Genomic DNA, 25740 nt, shown 5'->3' with positions numbered 1-25740 from the left:
GAAAAGTCGAAGCGCAAACAAGCGCGCGAATCCACAGGCCGACCTGGCTTTTCGGGATGTGTTCGCCCCGTTCGAGGGTCCTCGTGCTCCCTGAATATTCATCAAACCCGTTGGAACGTTTGCGGTATCCCGCACCGCCCTCGAGTTTCCCCGTTGAATTTCATTTGTTGCGTCAGAAGATTACCCTCCCACTCAGCCACCGCTTTTACCCTGTTCGCGAAAACTTGCGTTCAGACGGCCACCGAAGCCTTCCTCCCCATCCCGACCCGCGTGCCATCAAATCGAGGGTAGTGAATTAGCCCAGCAAGCAAATGCGCTGCGATGGTCAGACAGGGTCGCGTCTCGCCAAAGTGCAATGCCAAATAGTTGCACAGTGTCGGGTGGGATAATCAGCTTGGATTGTTCGACCTTGACCGCTGCGCCTCGGCTCCCGGATACTCCCGAGTCGTCCTTGGAGGACCAAAGTTCTCCAGGTAATGGATTCGCTCCTCTCCCGGTACGCCCTTCTTCCAGCGGCGCGAGAAAGGATCGTTGCGAAGGGGCGGGGGGATGAAATTCGGGTCGCGGAGAAGCTCAGGGGCTCGGTATCTAGCGGCTGACCATCGCGGGGACGCGCGCAGAAGAACGCGTTTGTCTCGTCCCTTCTGGCGAAGGGTGGAACGCGTCGGCCAGGGCCCGCTGCCAAAGCTGCCATAGCTACACCATTTGGACCGAGCGCGTTTCCAGCATCGATTGCGCGACCTTGACCGATACCTCCGTCCCTGGTCGGCTCTCAACGTACGCGCCTCTCGGACCGATACGAATCTGCCCCTAGCGGGGCTCGCTCTGCATCCGGGGGAAAAAAGTTGCGGGGCGCAAGTTGCTGGGATGCTCCGCGGCCCACGCAAATTCCGATGCTGATGATTTATCTCTGGGGAAAAGCCGCTCGCGTTCGCTACATGCTCCGTTTCCCAAACATTCCTTCCATATTCGGGATGCGCGGCTACGTGCTTCGAGTCCTCAAGCTTTGACTTTCGTGAGCGGGTAGGCTGGGGGCTTTGAAGCAAAGGGTAATTTCATTTATCTATTTATTTATATAGGGGTAAATCCTTTGGTAAATCCTGCAAAGAAAGTAGAGAAAGAAACCGAAGTAAACTTTGATTTGTTGTACACGTCCAAGCCTAAGTAGTAAAACGATCTTCGGCTTCACAGTTGGGCCTAAGTAGTTACGCAGAAAGCTCACCGACCCTCAAAATGACAGAAAGTTATCTATAAGTTAAATTGAATTCAAAATAAATCTTTATTCTTCAAAAATTATCAATCCATAAAGCAACTCTTACATCATAGAATTACTAAAACCAAGAATTAAAAAACCAGAACCACAGGAAATTTAAAATAATATTAATTATACTACGCACTATTAAATAACCCATTAAAAAACCTAGTAAAACTATCAGTGATACCAGCACAATATTGTACCACCTCTGATAGCTTTCCCAGCCGATTCGGAATAGATTTCATTCAAACGATACCGGCGACAATTGCATTTCAGCTTTGATCGACGTGCTATCGGTTTCAATTTCCTCGGCCAGGACCGTGAATAAGAGGATTGGATACCTGGCTCGATCCATCGTGGACGGTCCTCCACAAAATCTGCGAATGCCCCGGCGACCCGCGCGCTAGACATTGTTTAGCCGACAATGGAGAAACTTATCGATTAGTCCGACGTACACGCACGCCCCCGCTGTGCAGCGTTCGACTCGATTTCGAGTGTTGCTGTTAGCCGCGGCGCACATACACCCCTTCCTGCTGTTTAACTCTCTCCGCATCCCTCTCGCGCCACAGCAGACGGTAGATAACGAGCTTCCTTGCACGGAACGGGTTTTCAGTAACGATCTCTGCTGGGAAAAGCCTCGGTGACTCTGGCAACGAGACTCGAGCACTTTCCGCTCCTCCGTCTCTCCGCGGAGCATCGCGTTTCGCGGGATCTTGATCGCTCGATCGAGATCGCGCGAGGGTTTGGGGGATTCCTGTGTGCGGAACGAGGCATTCCATCTTTGGTGCATGAAGCGGGCGTGCGTAGTTTATGATCCGATTTAATAGGTGGATTCGCTGATACAGTGTGCTTAATCAATCTCACTGTGTGGAAACACATCGGCTCGTTTTCATTCGACGCGCTTTCTCAATTATTTCGGCTGGTCAGATCCGAGCGATATCACCCGCCAGCGAACACTAGATATCATCGCCACTCGACGGCTATTTTTACCATTGCCGAGGCATTTCGCGTCGATTCAGCGCATTCGTTCGCCAATATCGCTACACATTCTGCCTCTGATCGATGCGTTCGATTCGTTCGATCGCGTCGGTGGCACGTGAATTGTGGCCGCTGCTGGCATCGCGACTCGATTGGACGCGGGAATCATTATCGTCTATAAATACGCCATTCGAGCTCCGATGATGTAAAAAATGGAGTAGCTTTTAAAATAGCGAAGGCCAGCGCCGGGAAAGTGAGATTGATCATTCGTTCCGCGAACAATCCCTGGGAAAGTTCAGCCCACCGGAACTATCCATCATTGAGAGTTTCGAGGAAACCCTCCGGCGGAATGGGATTTAAAATTCGAGGCTGGCGGAACTTCCGAACGAAATTCTCCTCTGTAACAATTCGCTTTCGTTGAGCAACGCGATCGATCCCCCTATTTTTATTCGCCGTTTCGCTCGCCGCTGCCTCCCTGGCCCACTGAGCGAGGCTGAATCGTGTTCCTGATCGTTTCGTCGGCTGCGGAACACGTGTTGCCCTCCTTTATTCGGTCCACCAACGGGACAGTTGACGGCGGCTTCTTCCCACGGAGCCCTGTCTCTGATTTTGCGTTTTACCGCCGCGGCTTTATGCGAGTTTTACGCGGCCGTTACCCAACGCGGCGAAAGTGCAAGGTGGTTGGATTCGACGCGTAATCGTTGCCGCACGAAAAAAATTCATTAACACGGGACAGGTCGAGCTTCTCCGCATGATGTCACTGAGTCCAAACTCTTTCTAACGCTACGCTTTCTTTTCTACTCCATTGATTCCCAACTTGTGGGCAATGAAGTGTTTTCTGGGGGATAGCCACGGTTTTTTTGGGGATTTTCACCACAAATATTATTAAATTAGAATCGAGGACCTTGCAGGCTCCATCTTCATCAAATTCGAGTAAATTAGAACAAAACTGTTTATAAAATTATTGCTTTGACTTAACATTGAAAAGGTAACGCTAATTGAGAAATACAGATTCTCACACAATAAGTAGTAGTTATTGAGTCGATGAGTTTTAATTTCTACTTTTGAGTAATATAAAATATTAATATTTTTATTATAGAATATTTTTTTCACCAAAAATGGAAATAAGAACTTATCAACTCAATAACTACTACTGGTTCTGTGAAAAAATGTATTTTTCAATTAATTTTCAATTACTATTAATATTTCTAATTTTATTTATTTTCAATAAGTCGCTCATTTGTTATCACATTTGCGTCAAACGTGCACCATAACTCAGAAACTGTCCAAAATGGAGCTACACCCCTCCTGCTGCAAGGTCCTCAATTATATTTTAAAATACCTATTTTTAATCTTTTCTTTATCTTATTAAATTTACCTTATCTTATATGGAGGGTGGGGTCGCAGGTTATTTGAATATTATGAAAGGTGATCGCGACTGAAAAAAGTTTGGGAAACACTGTTCTACTCCACGCAAGATTTCTAATAGAAAAAGCTTTCTTTAAAAATATGGTCATTGCCATCGCGCATCTCTTCATGCTGGAGGCAATTATTGTTTCAAGCAAGATCATCGACTTTTTCGCTGGTCTAGACGGGATTATTACCCGAGAGAAGTTGAGTCTTTCCCAGAAGATGAAACCTTACGTGCTAAGTCAGCTGGCGAGCGAGTTGCCCTAGAAAATATTGCCCTAATCGGGGTTTCACCACGCTGGATCGTTCGCGACCAAAGATACACGGCTCCCCGGCTGAAGTTAGGCTCATGGATTACATTGGCGCGGAACTTAGGAGCACGTCTACTTGTTGAAGCGGAGAGGTCGCCCAGGCGAGCTCGCGCGATTAAAGCGCATCACCGGAGTCAGCTGTGTCGCGTTTCGAGGAGTTCTGTTCTCGGGTTGTTTCCCTGAAATGAACGAGAAACTCTTTGGGCCAGCACTTCAGGGAATTGCGAGCGCCCTGGCAGCGCTTTGCTTTAACGAAATGGAAACGCTTCCGCGACCTTCTCCGAGACGTCTCTTCGTTGCCTTGCCTCGAAGAAAAGCGCATCTCCCCGCGCGTCACGTCGCTCTTCTGCTAGCTGAGAAGCTTCTGCCCCCGTCAGCTTCGAAGTCCCTGTTAAACATTTCTTCGAAATTCAAAACACAAACCCTCGATAAAGGAGAAAAGGATCGTCGAACGAACATAACAGTTGATTGAAGGATTCAACGAGCTCTCGATTACCTCGTCGTGTTCCGAAGCAGGGTTCGCGGGAAACCGCTATTTAAATGAAAAGGAGGGAGCTATTTTCGGTCGACGTGCTCTCTAGACGGCACTCGGCTATTCTCATAGCTCGCACTCTTGTTCTTCCCTCTTGTGTGTATCTGCTGGAAGGACTTCGCCAAACGGTACCGCGTAAGCCGTAAGCGCGCTCTTTGAACCCGAGTAATTACAAAAACAGAAAGAAGGAATGGCACCGTAGTGTGTCAGCTGCAATTTTCCTTCGCAGATGCGGCACACTTGGGTATCCGTGTCCACGCGAAGGGGTTCCCTCTCTTCCAAACTAAAGGGCTAAAGCCCTAACAGAATTCTGTTGAGGAATATTGGCGGCAGGTACGCACCGTTCCCCAAGTATAGTAGTAACTAGGTATACTAAATTCAAACACGTATTACCTACTGTTTTTTACCGCTTTTTAAAAATATCGGATTTCGCGCGCGTAGCTCCACCCACGCAGTTTACCATCCCGCAAAATCTGAAACTGGCGTCGGTGTCCCAGTAGTGTTCTCCAGCCCTCCACCGTCCACGAGAGCCCTCGAGTCCCGCCAGCAGGTCAACAATATTCTTCAGCGGTTGTACTCCGAACATAACGAGTATTGTCTCAGCAGTCGCGACAGGTTCATTCGCAGCTGCGACTGCTAATTCCTTGGGGACACATAGCGGCGGAAGGCGAGCGGAATACTTTACAGTTCCTCGGCCACTTCGAACTCTCTCCGCGGTGACCAGTTATTTTCGTTCCGAGGATACCAAAGCGACCGTTAACGGCACGGATTAATTTCCCATTGTGCACCCGAGTCGGCAGAAAATTCCGTTTCATCGGGCATTAACGAGAACACTCGCGAGAAGTCGGCCCGCGTCACGGGGCGTTAATTATTTCGTAGCGAGGTGCCGACAGCGGCGTTATTAATCCGCCCGCGGTATAATCGCTTTCATGGCGGCCGGATTCGACGTTATTAATTCATCTCAGCGATCCTCGCGACTGCGTGCGCCTGACTCCAGCGAAATTCGACGCGCGGTTCTGTTCCGACGATTCTCCATGGAGCCACTCCGGTTCAGCTCGCCCAAAGCCGCGAGACATTATTCCCCTGCACTTGTTGCTCGTTTCGCTGGTCGTTTTCTGCAGCTCGCAGCAGGGGCCGCGCGTCGAACCTCCCCGGCACTCGAATATTCAGTTTAATTGAATTTTCTTAGCGAAATACTAGATGCATATTTAAACCGTGCTATCTGGCCCCGTCCCTGTGCTTCGCGACGCTTTGTCTCGTTATCTTTGGAGCACCTCTTCAACTTTCCATTCCTTGGAATCGCTCGATCGCATCGGTGATTACGCTATCGGGTGGCCTGGTCGATGTATCGATTCCGAGAAACACAGTGGCGCAGTGGCGGTGCAGAACTGGCCAGGAAAACGAAGACGAGATACATCGCTGACAGACGGCTCTGTGTTGCGAATCGCGGAGTCGTAAATGGTACCAAAGTCCTTCGAAACGCCTGAACAGACTGTCGATGATCGATCGATGGGTCTGCAGTCCGAATCGAACTTCGTTCCGCGATCCCGAAGACTCTGATGCGTTATGTTTATTGCGAAGTACGGCGGGGCGTGGATTAAACTGCGTTACTTTTATCTATTTAGGTAAACCCTTTGGCGCAAAGAAAGTAGAGGCCTTTCTGCGCTGCTCAAGGGAAAGGCAACCTGGAGTTAAAAGGATATCCTCATAATGTGCTGCAAGTAAATTAGGTGCCCCTTTTTCTCGTGATAGAGATAACAAGGATTCCAGAGATTTTACCAACATAATAATAATAATAATAATTCGTTTTTATTACATCAAAAGATCTACATTGTGTTAATTACCTAAGTGACGAATAGGCGAAGTTCAGCATTCCCACAACAGTGCAACCTAACTCTGTTACAAGAAAATAAACATAAACATAAAGGATCGACAAACAAATATGGAACAGAGGACAAAATGACTAGGAGAGTTAAGGAAAACAGATAAGAATAAAGGAGCGGGCAGCACGTTTAAAAGCGGAGACAGAAGACAAAGAACGAATACTTTTGTACTCGGAACTAGGAAGAGCAAGGGTTCCGGGCAAGTATCGCGAGGGATTCGATAAAGATCCTGCTCCAAGACCGTGATTCAGATTTCGGCAGCCTCTGGGTTACGGCCGTCGCGTTTCGAGGAAAGTGTTTAATTAATTCCGCCACGATTACCGTATCGCCGCGTTCGAGTTTCGTTTTTATCGTTGTTGCGTAACGCGTTACGTCAACGTAACGAAACGTATTCGAACAGGTTCTTTCCCCTCTATACCTTTCGCTCGTACGATCCAGAAATCCATGGGAAGGATCCACCAGTCTTGAAATAGAAATCGAAGACTCTTTAAATCGGACGCCAACCAATTGACCACTCATCTTCTCTGATAATTTACCCAGCAACTCGCATCCACTTCTACGTATATCCACTAGGGCTGGGACTATTCGAATAATTTAATATTCGAATATTTTAGAAGTATTCGAATGCTACGAATAAACTTCGAACTATTCGAATACATCAGTATCATAAAATTATAAAATTTCACCCTCACAAATGAATCTAAAGAACTTGATTTATAATTCACGCCATACTATTCCAATAATAACATTCGAATACTCAAATATTCGAAGTTTATTCGTAGAATTCGAATACTTGTAAAATATTCGAATATTAAATTATTCTTACCCACTTCACACCATACTATTCGAATTCTTAAATATTCGAATAATTAAATATTCGAATACTTAAATATTCGAATAATTAAATATTCGAATATTAAATTATTCTTACCCACTTCACACCATACTATTCGAATACTTAAATATTCGAATAATTAAATATTCGAATACTTAAATATTCGAATAATTAAATATTCGAATACTTAAATATTCGAATAATTAAATATTCGAATAATTAAATATTCGAATAATTAAATATTCAAATAGTATTCGAATACTTAAATATTCGAATAGTATTCGAATACTTGGATATTCGAATAGTATTCGCCAAATAATTGAGCAACTGAAGTATTCGAGTATTCGAATACCGAAAACTCCGACAAACAGTCCCAGCCCTAATATCCACCAATCTCTTATCTCAAACGAACGCAGTGCGGCCCGCCGAAGCTGCTTCCAAACCTGTAAAACGCTTGGAATCGACGAGCGGAGTGGCGCGTGCTGCGAGTACGAGCAAAGAAATCGTATCACGGCACGAAAATAGTTTGGGGCCTCCGTTTTCACCCGTTCGCTCTTTATTTCTTCCTATTCGACGATCGCGGCGATTCATCCGCCACCGTGGCCCCCGTTTTTTGTTTGTTCCCTAATTCCCGTTCGTTTTTCCGCGACCCAATTCTCCAGCTGCTCGCTCCACACCGTGATTCCTCTTTCGTGCTTGGCCCTAGCGCGCGCTCGCCGTTAACCTCTGGTTTACTCCACTCTCCTTGATTCATTCTTCTGGGCTAGAAGCCCGTGTGGCGTTTGTGCAACGGGCGCAGCTTCCTCGCGACTCGAACGCCGATAGACAGCGAGGAAAACACTTTTCTGCGCCGTCAATTGGCTCTGAATCGCGTTTAAGGAGTCGCCTGTGCACGTGCGCCGTCGGCTCGGCTCGCGAGCGATGACGACTACCGTTAATAGCACCGACTGCCACCTTACGTAGGCTGCACTCTCCTAGTGTCGGGCTGTTGCGCGGTGTGTTTGCGGGCTTGACACAATCGTGTTGGAATTTTCTGCGAACAACAGTACTTTTGTGCGGCGCAGAAGCCCGCCGGCGCGACCTCGGCATTCGTAATAGGAAAAAAAAAAGAATTTCCATGTTATCTTCACCCTTTAAACGGGACATTTGTCACTCGATTCAACCTTCGATTAGATAATCCAGATATTCCAAGGTAGTCACTTGCAAGAGTTCGTTAAGTGATGCTAGGTGCACGGAAATTTCTATTTCATCTACTTGTACTTTTATCAAAACAAAAGTGGGAAGGTCACTGGCAGCCAAGGAAACTACTTTGATTAAAAGAAAGTGACATACAGTGCCGGGCAAAGGAATGGGACAGATAAAAAAGTTGAAAAAGCGACCTTCACTATTTTCTTCGCTATTCCGACCAAATACATTTTTTTTTTTTCAAAAAGACGAAACACGTCACCTAGTAAACTAATCTTTCTAGACCAATTTTGAAGAAGTTATTCTGTTTCAAAGGGTGTCCCAATACTCTTATCCCCCACTGTATTTTGATTTTTAATAAAGACCCCGGTTCAATAAAGCGAAGGCACTTCTGCGGCGACCTAATATTTGTGAGGCCGCGTCCAGCTCGGCGCTTTCGGCAGGAAATTCGCGAAGTGTCCCGCCGCAATCGGGTCAGGCTGGTGGATTAATAAAGTGGAAAGTGGATCGGTGATACGTGGACGAGCTTCGCGGATGGTTAAAGCGTTCGATTTGCCACTGGAGCGGTAGGATTCGGCGGCGAGAAGCGGGAACGAAGGTTGGTCGGCACGTAACAAGCTAATCAGGCCCCCGATCGTTTGGGAGGGACATTCTGCCTGGAAGCGAAATGGGCTTCGGTCGATTGCTTTGCTTAACTCGGCTCATTAATTATGCGTATCGTGGCCAGCGCGGCGATTTCGCTTAAATCTTCGCTCGAATTGGGCCAGCGCGCGCTATTGCGCCACAGGCCTCTGCTTTAAGCGTTCCACCATTCGCGCTACTGACACTTGAAAGCACTTAAGGCAATCTGTAGCGTCGTGGCGCGTGAATTCTTATTCTTCCTCTGCCCGCCCCTGCCCCGTCGCCCAATGCTTCGATCATGCTTGGGGAATTATTTAAATCGAGCCATCAGCGTCGCGCATCAAAATTTCTCTACGTACCGCGTGCGACCGAACCAAGAAAAGAAAGGAAGATCCGATGGGTCCATCCTTGGAACCTCGAAGCATCTGTTTCGCACCCGCGATTCCACAAATTCTCAAGAGCGTACGGAGAAGTTAGCAGCGTATTTATCCAGCCTTCTTTCCGAGAACGACGCTCCGCGGAGAACGATTGTAAAGTCTTATTCGACGTCGAATAAAGTTGCGGTTAAAGTTATACTTGAAACGCTCGACGAATAAAAGAATTAATTTTCTTCGTCGAATAATCTGAAGTTAAAGTAGCTTTCATTCGATCCGTTATCTGAATGATTTTTTTATTTCGTTAATGCCCAACTCAGTCCCGTACCCATGGAGTGCCGATAAATCCACGGCTCTTGAACGAAATCCCCGTTAAACTCGCGAAAGTCAGCTCGTAAATAGCCAACGGTTCGGCGAAACGGTTAAACGAGCCCAGAACTCCTTTCCATCGGCGGCTAAGCGGCGTCGCGCACGGTGGTCGCTCGATTGTGTAACGTTTCATCGGGCCCGCGACGGTGCCGCTAATTATAAAAGCATAATCGTATTGTGACGACCCAGAGGAGCGCAAACATCGATATGTTCCTCATTGTTCGATTGATTGCGTCTTCTGTAAACACGCCAGCGGAGCATCGCCGATCCAACTCTCGTTCTTCAGCTGGGAAGAATCGAGGATGCTTGTTCGCTTAGTGTCGCTGGGATATTTAACGCCACGGTCATTAGGTGAGCTCGCGAAACTATGGGCGCAGAACGGCGTCGGGCGTTACGAAACCGTCCGCGAGATTTCGCCCGGGGACGTGGTTGATTCGTGGAATAGCAATGCCGCGGGAAGTACGCGAAGCGTCGGCCAGTATTTCGGCGAAGAATGTCTAAGCTCGAAGACAGCGACCTGGAGGTATGTCGAGCAATCGCGCGGCAGCTATTTCGTGTTCGACGGAAAGTCGGTTGCAGCGGAACGGCGGCAGGTAATGAGCGGGGAATCGGCTGGTTACGTAACGATTAAGTCATACCTAGCGCCAGGATTTCTATTTCCCGCGCGGAAATTACAATTGTATCGGCAGATTTCTTTTCTCCCTGCTACCGATCGCTAATCGTTCCCACCTTGGCAAGGTTACTCCGCATCGCGAATAATTCCTGCACCGACCATGCTCCGGTGCCCTACGTCATCGAGTCCTTTCAGCTGCTCATTCATCAGCACCTCTCCTCTTCGGAGAAATATCGGAAAGCTGCTCCTTTCCATTGAGATTGATCGAGCTCCGTCCATATCGCGCCGAGTTGGAGCGTGCGAGTCCTGCCAAATCGCTGGGAAAACGTTGGCCAATTCTGACCTCGTCCGCGCTTCTTTCTATTCCATCTACGACTCCCCATCGACTCGCAAAGTGTTCTGCACTTGCCGCGTGATCTGCGCCTTCTTTATGCTACTCCTGCGTCGTGGATGCCTTGGTGTGCGCAGTATTATTTAAAGGAGAAGTGCCCTTCATTCGACTGGTGACAGTGTCCTCGTCCCTGCCTCTTCTGATACGCCTACGCTACAGCGGGGGGGAGGGTATGAAACCGCGACGGTAATGATATTCCGATACACCAGCGGCGTGTAATTTCGTCGGGGAACCATTAGGAGAAAGTTATCGATTCGGCTTTGTGTTCATGCCACGGTCACGTGGAGGCGAGCGTTATCAGAAATGAACTCGCGCGGCGAGCTTTACGCAGACACGGCCTCCAGTATCGCATTCCAGAAGCCGCCGATTATTCCAATGCTCCGTTGTCGCGCTGTGCCGCTTACACGTCGCCTCTCGTACACACTGCCGATATTATATAATATAAAATCGCCGAAAGGTAACCGCGCGTAACTCCCTCCTCGCGGGACGTTGGACGATGATGTTGGACGTTCGAAATCGGTTCGTTGAATCGCCACGGTCACTAGACCATTAGCTTCTCCGCGATTGTTTACGCGGAATCACGAGCGATTACGTGGTCCCCGTAAATACGTACCCCAACAACTCTGAATTATTCAGATGGCATCGGATCGGCCCACGGACTCGATGAGACTCGGCCAACCATCGAATTATCGATTGCCTCGATGGAGGTGGACCGTCGTAAAAATTGAATATCCAGTCTAGACGTCTAAAGTCGAACCTGTTTAAACCTCCGTCGCTGCTTGTAAAGGCCCCCCTTGCGCGCGTAGTTTCCGCGCAGCTGCGACCGGGCCCCCCCCCAGGTATTTCCATTTAAATGGCGTTCCACTTTTCGCGAACGAAAGGATTCGCGGCGGGGCAAAGTCCTGAAAGCTGATACCGTTGGCAACGGCGGACGAGGGACCAGCTGGATTACTCCCCTGCCCGTAGTTTTCCCATTTTTCAGCCGCGCCGGGTAACAACCAGCCTCCGCTCGTTAAAGTCGCGGGGCGACTATCGGGCTCGCGGGAAGATTGAAAGGTACGTACGCGCGGCGGCTAGAGCCGTTCGGCCATCCGTGCGCTGTGAAAAGAGGAAAAAAGAGGATCCATAGACATCGAAGAGCAGCTTTTGTGCGGCTAGAATGGAGGCACGAAGGCAGCGGAGGGAACGTGGCGAACAGCCACCCACCGATTGTTATGGCAGCGTTCGAAGAGTGCATCTCACTTTTGTAGGAGTTCGGCGGTTAGGAACGGCCTATGATGCGAGTGTGGCGCCCTTTAAAGGGGGATTATCGTGTAACGACCCCAAAAGTAGGGGAGACCGGAGCTAGGTGACTAACGAGGTTAGTTGACTAATTCCATTTAATTGTTGTATTATGTTATAAATTATGCTGCGACTCGCGATATTGAAGCATATTAATGACCATCTTGCCATTTAATATGCCACCGTGACAAAAACTTGCGTGTTGTTCTATCAGTGAGAATGAACAATCTAAAAAGGTCGGCGGGAAGTAAATATTTTTGTTTCGACTATTTATGAATTTTTGTCCACTAAGTACTGCTTGATGTTTTTTCATAACAAACAAGTACAAAATAATTACAGTATCTAACACCATGATACGTAATAAAAAAAATAACAGTGTGAGGGAGTGAAAAAAAATATAAACAAATTATTGGTCGTAGGATATATGTATATATACGCCTTTCACAGGCAAAGGGGTAAAACTGAAAAGTAAATGTCAAGTCAACTAACCCCACAGCCGGGGTTTGTTGACTTATTCGTCTCACTACTCTAGATATAATAAAAACTACGACCTACACTCAATTAAAACAATTTTAAAAATTAAGCAAGTATATGCCTAATGAAATTTGTAAACTTTTGGTGTGCAACAAGTCAACAAAATACTAATGGCCTATTTATAAAAATTATAAATGTTAAAAATTAGTCAACTACCCCCGGTCTCACCTACCTAACTGATATTTACAAATTTTTTTTTAAGAAGCTTCTGTTAATATTGCATTAAATTTTTTTGGGATATAAGGAGGCATCTTTAAACTCGCACAAAATATTTTTTTTATGTGAAGTTTCTTAACGTTAGATAGTTTATGCTGGAATTGACCCTAATTTAAGCGAATAAAAATGAAAATTTGATAAAGTTACATGGTTTAAAAAAATAAACTTTTTTCCTTCGATTAATTTACCTACTTTATATCGATGAAAAAAGTATCATAAATAAAAATTAAAATTAAAATTGTACGTTCAGTCCCAGCGTAAGCTATCTAACTTTAAGAAATTATTCAAAGAAGTCCACTATTGACAATATTTTTTGCCAAAAAAAATTCTTGAATATCAGTTACATTTGGAGGTTGTTACACGAGAATCCCCGTTTACGGTCCTGGATCCCCCCGAATCGAAAACGGACGGATCTTTTTCGGCCGTGGAAGAAACGAGGCTGAAGGTGCGATCCGGTCCCTTTAGCCTCGATTAGAATGTGCGCTTTGGCATTGATCCCAAAGTCAGCCCGTGATTCGTATTGCCTGCGCGTCGCTGCTAGTAACCTGCCACGCGGCAATTTCTACGCGTCCCGTTTTGCCGGCTGCTTCGTCCTGGCTTTTCCCGCGCGGACACGCTTTCCAGCGAGCCCGTACCAGGAAGCAGGCGAGGAGAGCAGGCAGGACGGCGGACCCCGATTAGCATTTCTCGATCGTGGAATTCGCGGCGGGCCTTCCTTCCTCGAGGCTGCTCTTCGCGACGCCCCGTGCACCTTGCGTCGTTACGTAGGTAGATATTCCTAATGGACGTTGCGTAAGCTCCAAAGCCGGAATTTCGCTCGGAAGCATCGGCCGTGGCGAAACGACTCGCGAGGAACCGCGCGTACGTTGCGACCGCTGTTCTCTTTCTCCGCTGGGAGAGAGAGGTCCTGGACTCTTCTTGGATTACACCCGAGGAGGGTGCGATCGCGGAGCGAACTTTGCGAAACGAATGTTTGCCTCTTGAGGGCTGAATCGACACTCGACCAGATCGGGAGTAGTAGCGAAGTAGTATCGTTCTTATCGTTATCTATCGCCGCCTGACACCTATTACGAGGATTCCGGTCACGTTTACGTGCTCGAGACCTCGTTTGAACAACCGAAAGATAGGATGTATGTATACGAAGATGGATACCGCGGTGCGGTGATTCTGAACGGATCTGTCGGCTTGTGGCTCGATGGTAGTGAATGATACCGGGTGGAATTAATAATAATACCTACGTCTTTATTACGCTATCAATTCATGTTACATCGGCGCACAGTTAATTCATCTATTTAAAATAGATTGACTTTGTATTCCGTATGTAGAACACGGTGGAATTCTTGAAATTGATTAGCGATGAAATAGTCCTAATTATCATTATTTCCACTTTATTACTCCTTAAATGGAAGATACAATACATATAAAGATACTAAAATTAAAGTAAAGGCGAGACAGCAGTAGGAACATCTAATAACCCTAACCCTAAGAACATAAAACTAGGAATTAACTAAACTAAGAAACTACCTAAAACTAAGAATTAACTGATCCCCGGTAATAAGCCGTAATAATTGCTCGTAAATAAATAAATAATACAAATAAATAAACAGTAGCGAAAGCCTGCTGCGGAAGCCAGAGAGAACATTCCAGTACCGTCGCGGCGATGAGCGGAACAATTCAGCATATATCCATGACACTGATCCTCTCAGCCAGAGTAAAAGGCGGGCGAGTAAATGGCTAAACGCGAGCGGAGAACGGGCAGCAAGATTCGTCGAGTTGTCGCAAAGCGTAAGTGTCGTGAGAAAGATCGGCGGTGATCGTGCGAACCGAGGGAACAACAATGTCTCACAGGATCAATTGTTACACGTTACATTAATAACGCATAGCCGCCTGGGCGACGTCGGTCGTACCTTAAGCGATGGTAATTATCGTTGATTCGGCAGCGAGCCTCGTGCCGTCTGTACCGAACAATGCGCGGCACGTGACCGTCGTTACCGATAATTAGCGCGGCCCCGCGATCGCTCGCGATAACGGCTGATAACGCGTGCGGAGAAAACACGCGCCTCCCGATATCGCGTCGCGCGTTATCGCGCCCGGAGTCGATTGCAAATTATCGCGCAATTAAATCTAACGTTCCGGAGCAGTGGATCGAGGCCCACTGAGAAATAGTTATCGCTTCAAGAGCGTGTTTCTCTATTTAGCACCGGATGAAAGTTCTGCGATACAGAACTTGGGGCGATAAAAGAATCACGATGCAAGTCGTCCTCGAGACGCAGCGAGGAACAATTCGTTACAGCTGACTTGTGGCCGACTAATACACCCCGGCAGCGAGTGCTTCTAATTCGCACCGTTTAACGTTTCAGCGATTCTCGCTCGGAATACATAACCGCCTCTTCTTCATTCGCAATCCTCCGCCTCGCAATCCTCCCCTTCGTTCGCGGAGTAATTGATTGCTCAAACTGATCACCGACCCGAGAATCGGAATCTAACGAAATCCCTCGTCGCGGCCGAGTCAGCATCCGACTATTTCGAAAGCTCCGGACGCTGGCTCGCGCTCGTCAGAAGGTCTCGGTTAATTGTCGGCTTATAATTAGCCCCGTCTTATTATTAGTGCGTACACGCGTTCGCAGGGGACGGAAGTGGAGTCGAAAGCCGCGTTTCTTTTCCTGCTCCGTGCTGCTATCAGCCGCGTAACGGTCTTCCACGGCGCAGCGTTTCCCTCCGGCAATTCAGACGCGTGCGTTTCGATTGAAGTCAACTCGATAATCGTCCTCCTCGACGAGCCGGCTCGAATTCTTCCGGCTCGTGTCGATCTGGGCCGCGATTCTCGATCTCCATCGTTGTTGCCAGCCCTTTGAAGGATGCGGGTCCCGGCCGGGCTTCCTGCCCCGTGGCCTGGCAACCCGCGCGATTCAATGGCACACCTTGATGCTCCCTTTTGTCGCGTCCAATTCCATTAGCTTCGGGACGAATAAGGATACATGAAAGGCTGCCTCGTGTCCACCTTTCTTCCAGTACCTTTTACTTCCCCTTTCTCCCTCGCGCGTAGCGAGAAGCGCCTCGAAGCGAGATGAATCCCAACGTCGACTCCCTACTGTAGCCTCCCCGCGATCGTCTCCAGTCTCCGACCAATTGCTTCGGAGCAGCGTGAAATTGATTTTGGAGAGTCAGCCGAGCCACGATCTCATTACGAAGCGACTTAAGCTCGTTGCCTCCCGAGATGCCTAGCGGAGATCGAGTTCGCTCCTTGTTGGAGCCGAGGCGAGGCAACTGGTCCACTCGTTCGCCTTTTCCATCCGTCCGCTCGGAATTCCTGGACAGCGAAATCGCGGCGAGAGGCGCGCTCCTAGGTGTCCCCTTGCGACACCTGCTGTTTCGCCGAGCGTCCGAGGCCACGTCGTCGCTCGACGGCGCGCCGCTTATCGCACGGGCGGGCATCGATTACGTGGAATGATATAATCGCGTCAGCGGCAGACGCTGCTTCTGGGTTCACGGTCTATCTGCCTCCGACGAGACGACCTATTCCCGGTCTCTCGGTTCGTTGAAACGCGCGCCACTCTCGCATCCACGGCACCACCATTGTTCCCTTGGATCGTGGGCACTGATCGCTTTTGAATATTAAGGAGGAGGGAGGAGCAGCCTGTCCGTGGCCTGGATAACTCAGTTGGCAAACAAGAGATCCGGTTTCGAATCTGATCGATCGATCTCCCTCCACCCTCGAGCTCCTTGAGCTCGTATTTTCACGGGTACCCCGAGTTGTCGACTGTTGCGGGTGTTAGGCAGTCGGCTGGCGGAAATATTAGCACCAGGGTGGGAATACAGGCTAATCAATGCAACGGTCACCTGGCGAATGAGATTCCAGCTGGAATCTTGATCCTCGCAAATGAATCGCGTCGGTTCTTGGTACCGAGCCGCTTAACTGTTTCTTTCGGTACTGTCTGCGCTGCTCGAGGCTCCTCCGACGTTGGAGCGTTCCCGCGAATAAGACCAACAAACGTGGACCGTCTGTGCAAACAGTCTGCATTATGGGGCAGTGTTTTGCGAAGAGGCGGCACGGGGCGTGACGCAAACCGCGCTCGTGTCTGCTAAACTGTTTTTGCGGTATCGAGATGATTACGCGAGTGCGCTCGGTTCGGGGCAGAGTCGAGCCTGTGGCTTGTTGCGCAATTTAAGGTGCAAATCCACGACGATACAAAAATATAGTGTCTCGCAGACTTCAATTTCACGGGACAATTATTTTATTATTTTTTTAATTATTTTGTCGTTAGTTTCGTGGAATTAGATTATTCGCATTGTTTACAGTTGGTTGTTGAGATTTTTTTTTCACGTGATAGAAAAGTCTCGTGTAAAATCGTTGTACATAATATTGCTAGGAAAACACGTAAAGATCGCAAGGTTCGCTAGCTGAAACGATTTTCCAGTTTTGGAAAAGGAAATTCCAAGTCCCCCTGGCCAAGAGCCAAAGTTGGGTCCCGATACTCGTGGAAAAGTGGAAAGAAAGCTAATCGAGCGAGACGTCAAGGTAAGACGTAATTATCATACATTAGCAAGTTATCGTCGACGAGCGGTACTTAAACTTTCCTTCCGTCGGAAGAATCCCCGCGTTCTCTCACGCCTCCGAGAAACATTTCATTTGCAGTCTTGGCACTCGCGCCAGTCTAATCTCTCCACAACTTTGCAGGGAATTGTTCGCGGTAGGCCCCAGTAATCGTCGCGGTAAAACTGCTGTATAGTGGAAGCGTGTAGCCTTCCACAGGGGCGTCCCGACAAACTGTCCGTGTCATTAGTTAACGAGCCGCGCCGTTCAGCGACACACTCTGCACAGAATTCACAGCTTCGATCTTACGTAACCTACTCAATACCGGCATTGTGGCCGAATCGAATTGTCTCCGAGTCCTCGAGCACCAAATTTTCCATTAAAGCAACCAGGAACGTTCGATTTTTAATTCCAGCGTCGCTCCAAGTGGTCATCAGCCGTCCGTTGCGGAACAGTAGGATTTACAGTTCAATAGTGCCTGGGCACGAATTTATTAGGTCAGATTACGGCGACGATAAGGTGTAATATTTCACGAGGAGGCGAACGAGCTATGGTGCGCGGGAATTAAAGGCAGTGAATTATCGCGCGATTGTGCCGCGCGCCACGGCGAAGGTTCACGTGCAAGGTGAATCAGAAATAGTTGCTCAGATTTCACCGTTCGCCATCGCGACATCCACCCTGCGAGGCTTTATCGATTCGTTCTTCTGGTTTGAGGCGGATGTTCAGCTGGCGCTTAGTAATCAAACGAAAATAGGCGTGATCCGCTTCAGGTCTGTAAACACGGCCCGAGACCGATGACTCGGATCCGATGAGAAAGTTGCAGATTCTTTTATTTACTTTATTTATTTTATTTATTTACTTGCGGGCAAAGGCCCTTTGGTGTCGAATGCATGAGTACACGAGAGATTTCATCAGTTTTTTAATGATTAAAAACAAACTGTGGCTTTAAAAAAAAATCGGTATAGTAAAGACTAGATATTGATGCGAGGAATATTTGTGCCACGCTTCATTCAAATATTTTTTAAATATTATTGGCACCGATTTGAAGAACATAAGTTTCGAGATAACAGCGCTTAAAGTTTAAGGTACAGGTTGAAGTGAGGTGATTCTTTTTTGTTTTGAATTTACAGAAAATCGTCGATTCCCGGGCCATAGAATTGACCTTCCTTTGATGTTGTAGCTTCTGCGAATTCCTTATTGGAAGAAATCAAACTTTACGACCATTTTAGGTGCACGTACCTAACCCCTTAGTACAGGAAGTGCAGTATATTTGGAATACCAGTTTGTTTAAGACGAATACAAAATATATCATAGAAAAACTAATAAACCTTTATATTTTAAATTCTCAGTAATAATAGAAAACAAAAAGTAACTGAAACTTTGATCCAAATGAAAAATGATCAGGAAGTCACTTTATGAACTTAAAAAAAACATGTAGATAATAAAATTATTTTCTTTTATGATCTAATCAGGCTGAAAAATCACAATATAGGAACAATCTTAGATAAATAAAATACATAAAAAGTAATACTTAAGTTAAACGATTTCAATTAAAATTCAGTAAAAACTAAAATATTTAGTGTAGTTTAAATAAAATCGTTTAACTTAAATTTTTTAATATATTTTTTACACTACTTACTTTTTAGTGTCCAAGTTTTATTTGTGGTTATAGGCTGATTTCAAGTCGTTTGGATTTTTGGTTATGGGTTGTATTTATTGATAACTGGGCAATTTTTTAAACCACTAAATTCGAAGGAATAAGATAATCGCGCGATTGTCGTGGAAACCGAGCGGCAGCGGCGCGAGCACGGTTGCGGTGAGCAAGGTGCACAGGCCGCGGGAGCAGGCCTGCGTTCCCATCTGAACTGGATTGCGAAACTGCGAATGACACACAATCCAGACAGCCTTGGAGCAGCCTTGCCCACGGCTAATGCAACGCTCGCACACGCTCGTGGCCCGTGAATTATACCGGGTGACGCCAGGTGAAAGTCGCAGCACGCTAGGCCGCGGCAAATACGCTTCGGAGCGGCAATCTCCTCGGAGAGAAATTTTGCTTGCACGGCTCCTTGGGACGTGTCGTGGGAGGAAGTCGCGCTGCAAGATTTTCACGCGCGGCAAGGTGCATCCTCGGCTGTCGCCTACCCTAGAGGACTGGTCTCGCCAGTCACGGTCGTAACGTTTGATTAATCACCCTTGATCGATCGCAATCGCAGTCATGGACGAGGCCTCCGTTTCACTCGGACCGCGCGCGAAGCACCCGAAGCTGATAACCCCTGGAAAAAGGAAGCTTCCGTTCCGCTTGGAAGCTCGTTGTAATCACGGCGAATACGATTTCCCTCGCCGTTTCGACAGACAACTCGCGTGCTCAGACTTCTGCGCGCAAATCTGACCGCGCCAAAGGTTGCTGCAAACCGGTGACCATAATCAGCTTAATAGGTCTCCATGGATAGCGCTCAATCGTGGCAAGGACGCGGTGCACATTGTCTGCGAGTTAATTTCGCGATATTCTTTAATCCCGTGGAAGGGTGGAGTGTCAGGCGAGCGTGCGTGCGCGCGACTACTCTGCTCGGCTAATTGCGAGCCTTTGAAACGGTTCGTGATTGCGAGAGGAAATAGGGTGGCGGGAAAAAAAACATCTATACAGAACTACGCATATGTCAGCGTTCACAACGAAGTACTTCATTTCCTCGCGCTTCTGTTAATTTTGGAATTCGATGATTACTACATCGGCTACTTAGTTAGAATTTTATGAAAGTTAAGGGGGTAGGTTAGCCTCAACAGCCCAAAATTAGGCCCTTCTTCAAACGCACATTCTGAAGTAATAAATGAATATAGAGATAATTTTTGTTTTATATTTTAAACGTCATTTCGTTGACTTTAATGCGCAAAAAGAAAAGTTTAAATATATTTGTAGGGAAAAAGTTATAAATGTAAATGTGAGAGCGTGTACGCGATGCACCGTTTGATGGTGAACACGATTCCGGACAGGTGAATTACCTAAAACACAAAGTAAAGGCATCTTTATATTCTGTGTGACAGGATCCATCTTGTACAGGAAGCAAAATTTTGTTAAACAAATTAATACAATTTTTATGTCGATGTTTCGGATTTTTTACCTTTTTTGTAGGAATATGTTTTATTTTTTTTTAAAGAATATATATTGAAATTGTGCTCCCAATAGGGGAGACCGGGGCTAAACGTTCCGGGGGTAAGTTGTTCCGACGGCTCTATCTTCAAAATAAAAAGAGCGTTGTACTTTAAATTATTTTTTCCGCGTGAGTTGATCACGCCACTCTGTCCCCCACTTTAATAGCGTCCGCGACAGCGAATTGTGTGGTTCAATTCAACGATGCAGTCCGTTAGTTTAGATATAGAAGAGATTTGCCCATGCATTAATTTCGTATGTCCACCCTCCAGAATCGAATTATTAACAAAGATAGCCAAGAAGTGCGTCGTTGGAAATAATTCGAGAGTATCGCCAGACATCTGTTTACGTTTCGGCAGTGGCACTCGGCGCTGCGCCCCTTTAGTTAGGGTAGCAGCGCTGCGTGTCGTCATCGAACGTGCCGAAACGTAAACAGATGTCTGCGACACTCTCGAATTGTTTCCAACGACGCACGAAAGTCAGTCGGTCTACAGAGTTCGGGCGTAACTCTTGCGAGATCGTGCGTTCATTTACGGTTTGTGAAGTAACTGTGACATTATATTATTTTCCGTTGTGCGATATCATTGCGGTAATTAGTGAAAAATGACTAGAAAACCACTCTGGTATTATTCTGCACATGCTGCAGATGTGTGAAAAGTGTGAAGTATTCGATAAGCGATACAAATTGAAGTGGATAACATGTCACCAAACACCTTTAACCTTTACGGTAAGAACAATCCATTTTGATAATTCATTCGGAAAAAAAACTAACGGAAAGGTATTCGGTTCAACGGGTACCGCACTTCTTGGCTATCTTTATTAATAATTCGATTCTGGAGGGTGGGCATACGAAATTAATGCATGGGCAAATCTCTTCTACATCTAAACTAACGGACTGCATCGTTGAAAGAACGATTTTGATAATATTTTCCAGAAAAATCGAACTTTAACGCGATCGCTTCAACGGGTACCGCACTTCTTGGCTATCTTCATTAATAATTCGATTCTGAAGGGTGGGCATACGAAATTAATGGATGGGCAAATCTCTTCTACATCTAAACTAACAAACTGGACCGTTGAAAGAACGATTTTGATAATATTTTCGAGAATAATCGAACTTTAACGCGATCGCTTCATCTATACCCATTTTTTCGCGGTTTTTATTTTTTATTTAAATTCTGGAGGGTGGGCAAATGAAATCTGAGAGTGAGCAAACGTGGTCAGGTCGGGTACATTCGTATCCTTCTATTAAAAAATTGAAATGCATTCATGATGGGTGATGAAGACAATTTTTTTATTTTGTTCATAACTCTTTTTTGGAGGGTGGTCAAACGAAAATTTTTGATGGGCAAACGTGGGCAAACGATGGACAAACGAATGCCGTTTAGTTTTTCCAAAAATTCGAATTTGGGGGTGCTATCTTCACAGGCCTTTGCGCAAATGTATAAATTGTTTCCGCTGTGCTTTAAGATGCGAACATATGTATGAAAGGCGGAAAGGGACACGACTTCGATCGAAGATATGCGTAAAGATAAATAAAAACTGTCGCTTTTGGTTTTCTTTTAAAGATAATACATCTTTGTTGGTCCAAACCTTCATAAATAACCATTATTAATAAAATTCTGCTTTATTTCATTAGAAAATGAAATATTTCATTAAAAGGCAACTCTTATATCATAGTAACAACTTACCCCAATGCGATAACAACTTGCCCCATATAGGGGTAAGAAGTTCCGCTTCGATCAGCCACAAATAAATTACTTTCTATGGGAAACCTATTACAATATATTAAACACAAGCTTAAAATCAGAAGATATAATAAATTTAACAAGAAATTAGTCAATAGTGAAGAGAATAACTACATTATTTTCCAGTCATTTTTTATGTTTTATCGAAATCGGAACTTTTAGCCCCAGCCTCCCCTACATGGAGGGGAATAGTTTTCTACAACTACCAATAAATTTTCATTCAAATCGTTCGAGCGATTTTCGAGATTTTATGTTCACCGTTTTGGAAAACGTAGTTTCTGGGAAATCGCGTTTACAGTTGGACATCGTTATCCGATCTCACGTGCAGGCTCGTACATTTTTTTACTGTAATTCCTTCATTTTTTAGAATTTCGGGGCCCGGTTGAGCTTAAAATGCGTAGAAAAGACGTAGCTAGCGGAATATGCAAACATCCTAAAAACGAATTTTACCCCCTTAATGGCAGGAAAAGAAAGGAAAGTTTGCACATTCGGCGTTTGTTTCTCGAAACGGCAGCTTGTTGGACGATCAGCATCATCTTTTTTCGGTGCGCCACACTCGGCTGCTGACGTATTTGGAGCAACGACTCGGGTCGAATCGTCGTCGACGATGCCGTCACTGCAGTGACTATCTTTCACTCCCTGCTGCACGCTTTCATTCGGTACTCCCCCGACTCGTCTTTTCCCTGTTTCCTTTCTCGCACCAGTTTCCTCGTATCGACCTCCGACGGAACGACGGAGTTCCCCGCGTCTCTGAAACAAGAATCAGAAAATCGAGGGGCAGGTGATCGGGTTCTTGGAAGGAAAATATTTCTGGAAATACAGAAGGAGTGAAACGGAGATCCGTCGCAGCCGTGACAAAGACCTGTTGACGTGCCAAACACCGATGGCAACCCGTGTCGCAGTACTCCTTGGTTGGCTCACCGATCGAATTACGGTGGCGCGGGTGGTCGAGCTTAATCCCCTTTTCGATCCCGGCCAGTGGAATTCGTTAGAGAACCTCTTCTACAAATTGCTGTAATTAAAAGTTCCCCTCGTCGAAGATACCAACTTCTTAACGGCTGTCGCTGACGAACGATCGTTATCGTCCTTAGGAACTTTCGTTCGCTGGAAAACGAGATAGCATGAACGGCCGACAAATTGAATACCAGGCGAAATGGGAATCCTGATTCGCCGCGGATCGCTTCGCGCAAATGGATTCCTCAAGAATGTTTCCGTCGCTTGACGACGCCCGAGCATCTCCAGGCTCTCGCGCGCTATCACTTCGCTGCTCTGTCTTTCCGTAGATGCGCGATCCAGCCGTCGACTGGCACGCGAGCAAACACGTTAATCGTACTTCCTGCTTCTTCGATCCACTGTACACGCGTGGCTTTTATCGTCCAATCGATATGTAGCACTTTTGGTGGGCGCTTTTTGTTGTGAGACCGTTGCTACGAGACTCGAAGCCCGATTAAGTATTCCTTGCGTAGCAGTCCAGCGATATTCCACAGATGAAGTGATCCGAGGCAGTGATGAGCAACTTTTCAATTGCTAATCTATGTGTGAAATAAAAAATTCACCCCATAAATTGAAATTCGTTTGATTAGTATATTCAAGTATTTAATATTACTGTAATAGGTATCAGGTTTCCACTTTTGGCCCACTACGGGTCAAAGGTTGCTCATCACTGATCTAATATATCTTCTGGATATCCATAATAATTTGAAACTTAAATCACGCGGGAAGAAATTGCAACAATGTCCCCCTCCGTATCGATAAAAAATTGAGCGATTTCAGCGCCGCGAATTGGACGATTCCGGTCGTCCGCGGAGGTCGAAATGTTTGAGCGTGGCAGGGGAGATACGTTGCCCTGGTTTCCACGGTAATTGGGCCTGCCCCGTTCAATTGGACAACATTTTGTCCCGGCGCAGTCGCCAGCCTCCCTTGGATCCCGTGGACCGAGAGCCACCTGCCAGGGAAAGTGTTGGCCGTGGTTTCATTAAACGCCTCCGCCCTGCTTTCACAAGCTGCCACAATATCCGCGCGTTACGTTCGGATAATCAAATTCGTTGGCCAGATAATGGCCCCGGTGCCGAGAGTCAGGGCACTGTCGCTGCTCTGGGCTACGTGATCCGCGAAAAAGGATCGATTCAATTTTCTGGCAGGCCTTGGTCGCGTTTAGGGTCGACGGAAGAATGGAAACGATGACTCGTTTAGGACCCCCGGTCAATTTGCCGCGTGAATTTCCTCGATCGACGCCACTGTTTCCATGGATCTTTTGTCGCCAGAGGAAACTCCACGCGAGAGGAATGGGAAATGTGACGGAACTAGGGTTTGCCGGAATCAGAGATACGCCGCGCTGGGTGTCGGTGGATTTCACTGTGGTTCGTCATTGACGACGAGCGTGGCCTAGGTCACCCTAGGTGGCTCTCGTTACATGGATATTTAGGGGCTCGTGAATATTGTTCCCGTGGCGCGTAATTCGTCGGCCCGATGCCTCGTCACGTTCGCCCTCGTCGCCACGGGGTCCTTCTTCTCCCGGTGGCCGAGATACGCCCGGAAGTACCGCGCTCCTTTGGTCAAAGCTCTATAGGTGTGCCGCGAGGGGAAGGAAGAATTCCGCGCCCCTTTTTGCTAAAAATCGCGCTGGAAGGTGACGAGTAGGAGAAAAAGGATGTGTGACACGGTCTTGGGTTTGGAGTTTCCCCGGGTTTCTGGCGTCCCAGTTTCTCCTCCGACTGGCCGCGAGCTCATTTGCAATTCCTATTTTCCCTGTGAGCACGGCAACTTGATTAACCTTGAACGCTGTCGCGGCGAAACTCGGCTGATTCACTTGCGGATGCGCCAGCATGCCGATAATCATCTCCGCTGCATCTTCAGCGGTTTGGGAGGCACTGGTGTGGGAGACCACGCACAATTTCTTATCGCTTATCATCGAGGCCGCGTCCTGTCCCTGTGACCCAGTATCCAACCTTTAATCGCGCCGGCAGGATGCCGCTTCGATTAAAACTTTCTAAAAATCACCGCGCTCCCTGCCCCCTCAACTTCGTCTGCATTCTTTTGCCATGGCTGCTGGAGGTTCGCTTGAAAAACAAGCGGCGGCAAGTGAAATTGTTCCCAGGCAACGGGGGCGCTGGTAAAAGCCGCGGACGGGCTGTTTACTCTCGTTTCGACTGCGCCTCACCTCCTCCCGACAGTCGCGCAAGTGTGTCGAAGCTGGCAACCCGCTGGCGTCGACTAAAGAGGCGAGCGTTTCGCGAGTTGTTTCGAGCAAGCTCGTGGCAAACGAATGAGCAGCCAGCGCTGAAAGCTTTCCGCGGGATTCTTGGCATCGGGCAGAACGTGCTCGATTCAATGGGTAATCTGATTGTAGATCGAAATAACCGCGTGACTTTTGCACTCGTCGATGGGCGCGTCCAGATAATACCGCTAAGCCTCTCAATCTCGTTAACGAACCTCCCTGCACGAGAAAACACCGCGCCACCATTATTCCTCCTTCTCTTTAGCCCCTCTCTCTGTGATACGGGAAGCGGAAAAGTTGTTTCCATT

At 47.1% G+C, this 25740-nt stretch overlaps 1 protein-coding gene across 3 annotated transcripts in view; it reads left to right on the top strand.

The window, feature by feature from the left end:
• LOC143371945 (early estrogen-induced gene 1 protein) overlaps nt 1-25740 on the top strand; it is a 52104-nt gene that overhangs the window by 13250 nt on the left and 13114 nt on the right. The gene's annotated exons all lie outside the window — the stretch shown is intronic.

The sequence above is a fragment of the Andrena cerasifolii genome, chromosome 8 (assembly GCF_050908995.1).
Source record: "Andrena cerasifolii isolate SP2316 chromosome 8, iyAndCera1_principal, whole genome shotgun sequence".
NCBI classification, from domain to species: Eukaryota; Metazoa; Arthropoda; class Insecta; order Hymenoptera; family Andrenidae; genus Andrena; species Andrena cerasifolii.
The sequence above is the reverse complement of the archived record's forward strand: the minus strand, read 5'-3'. Positions and strand labels throughout refer to the sequence as shown.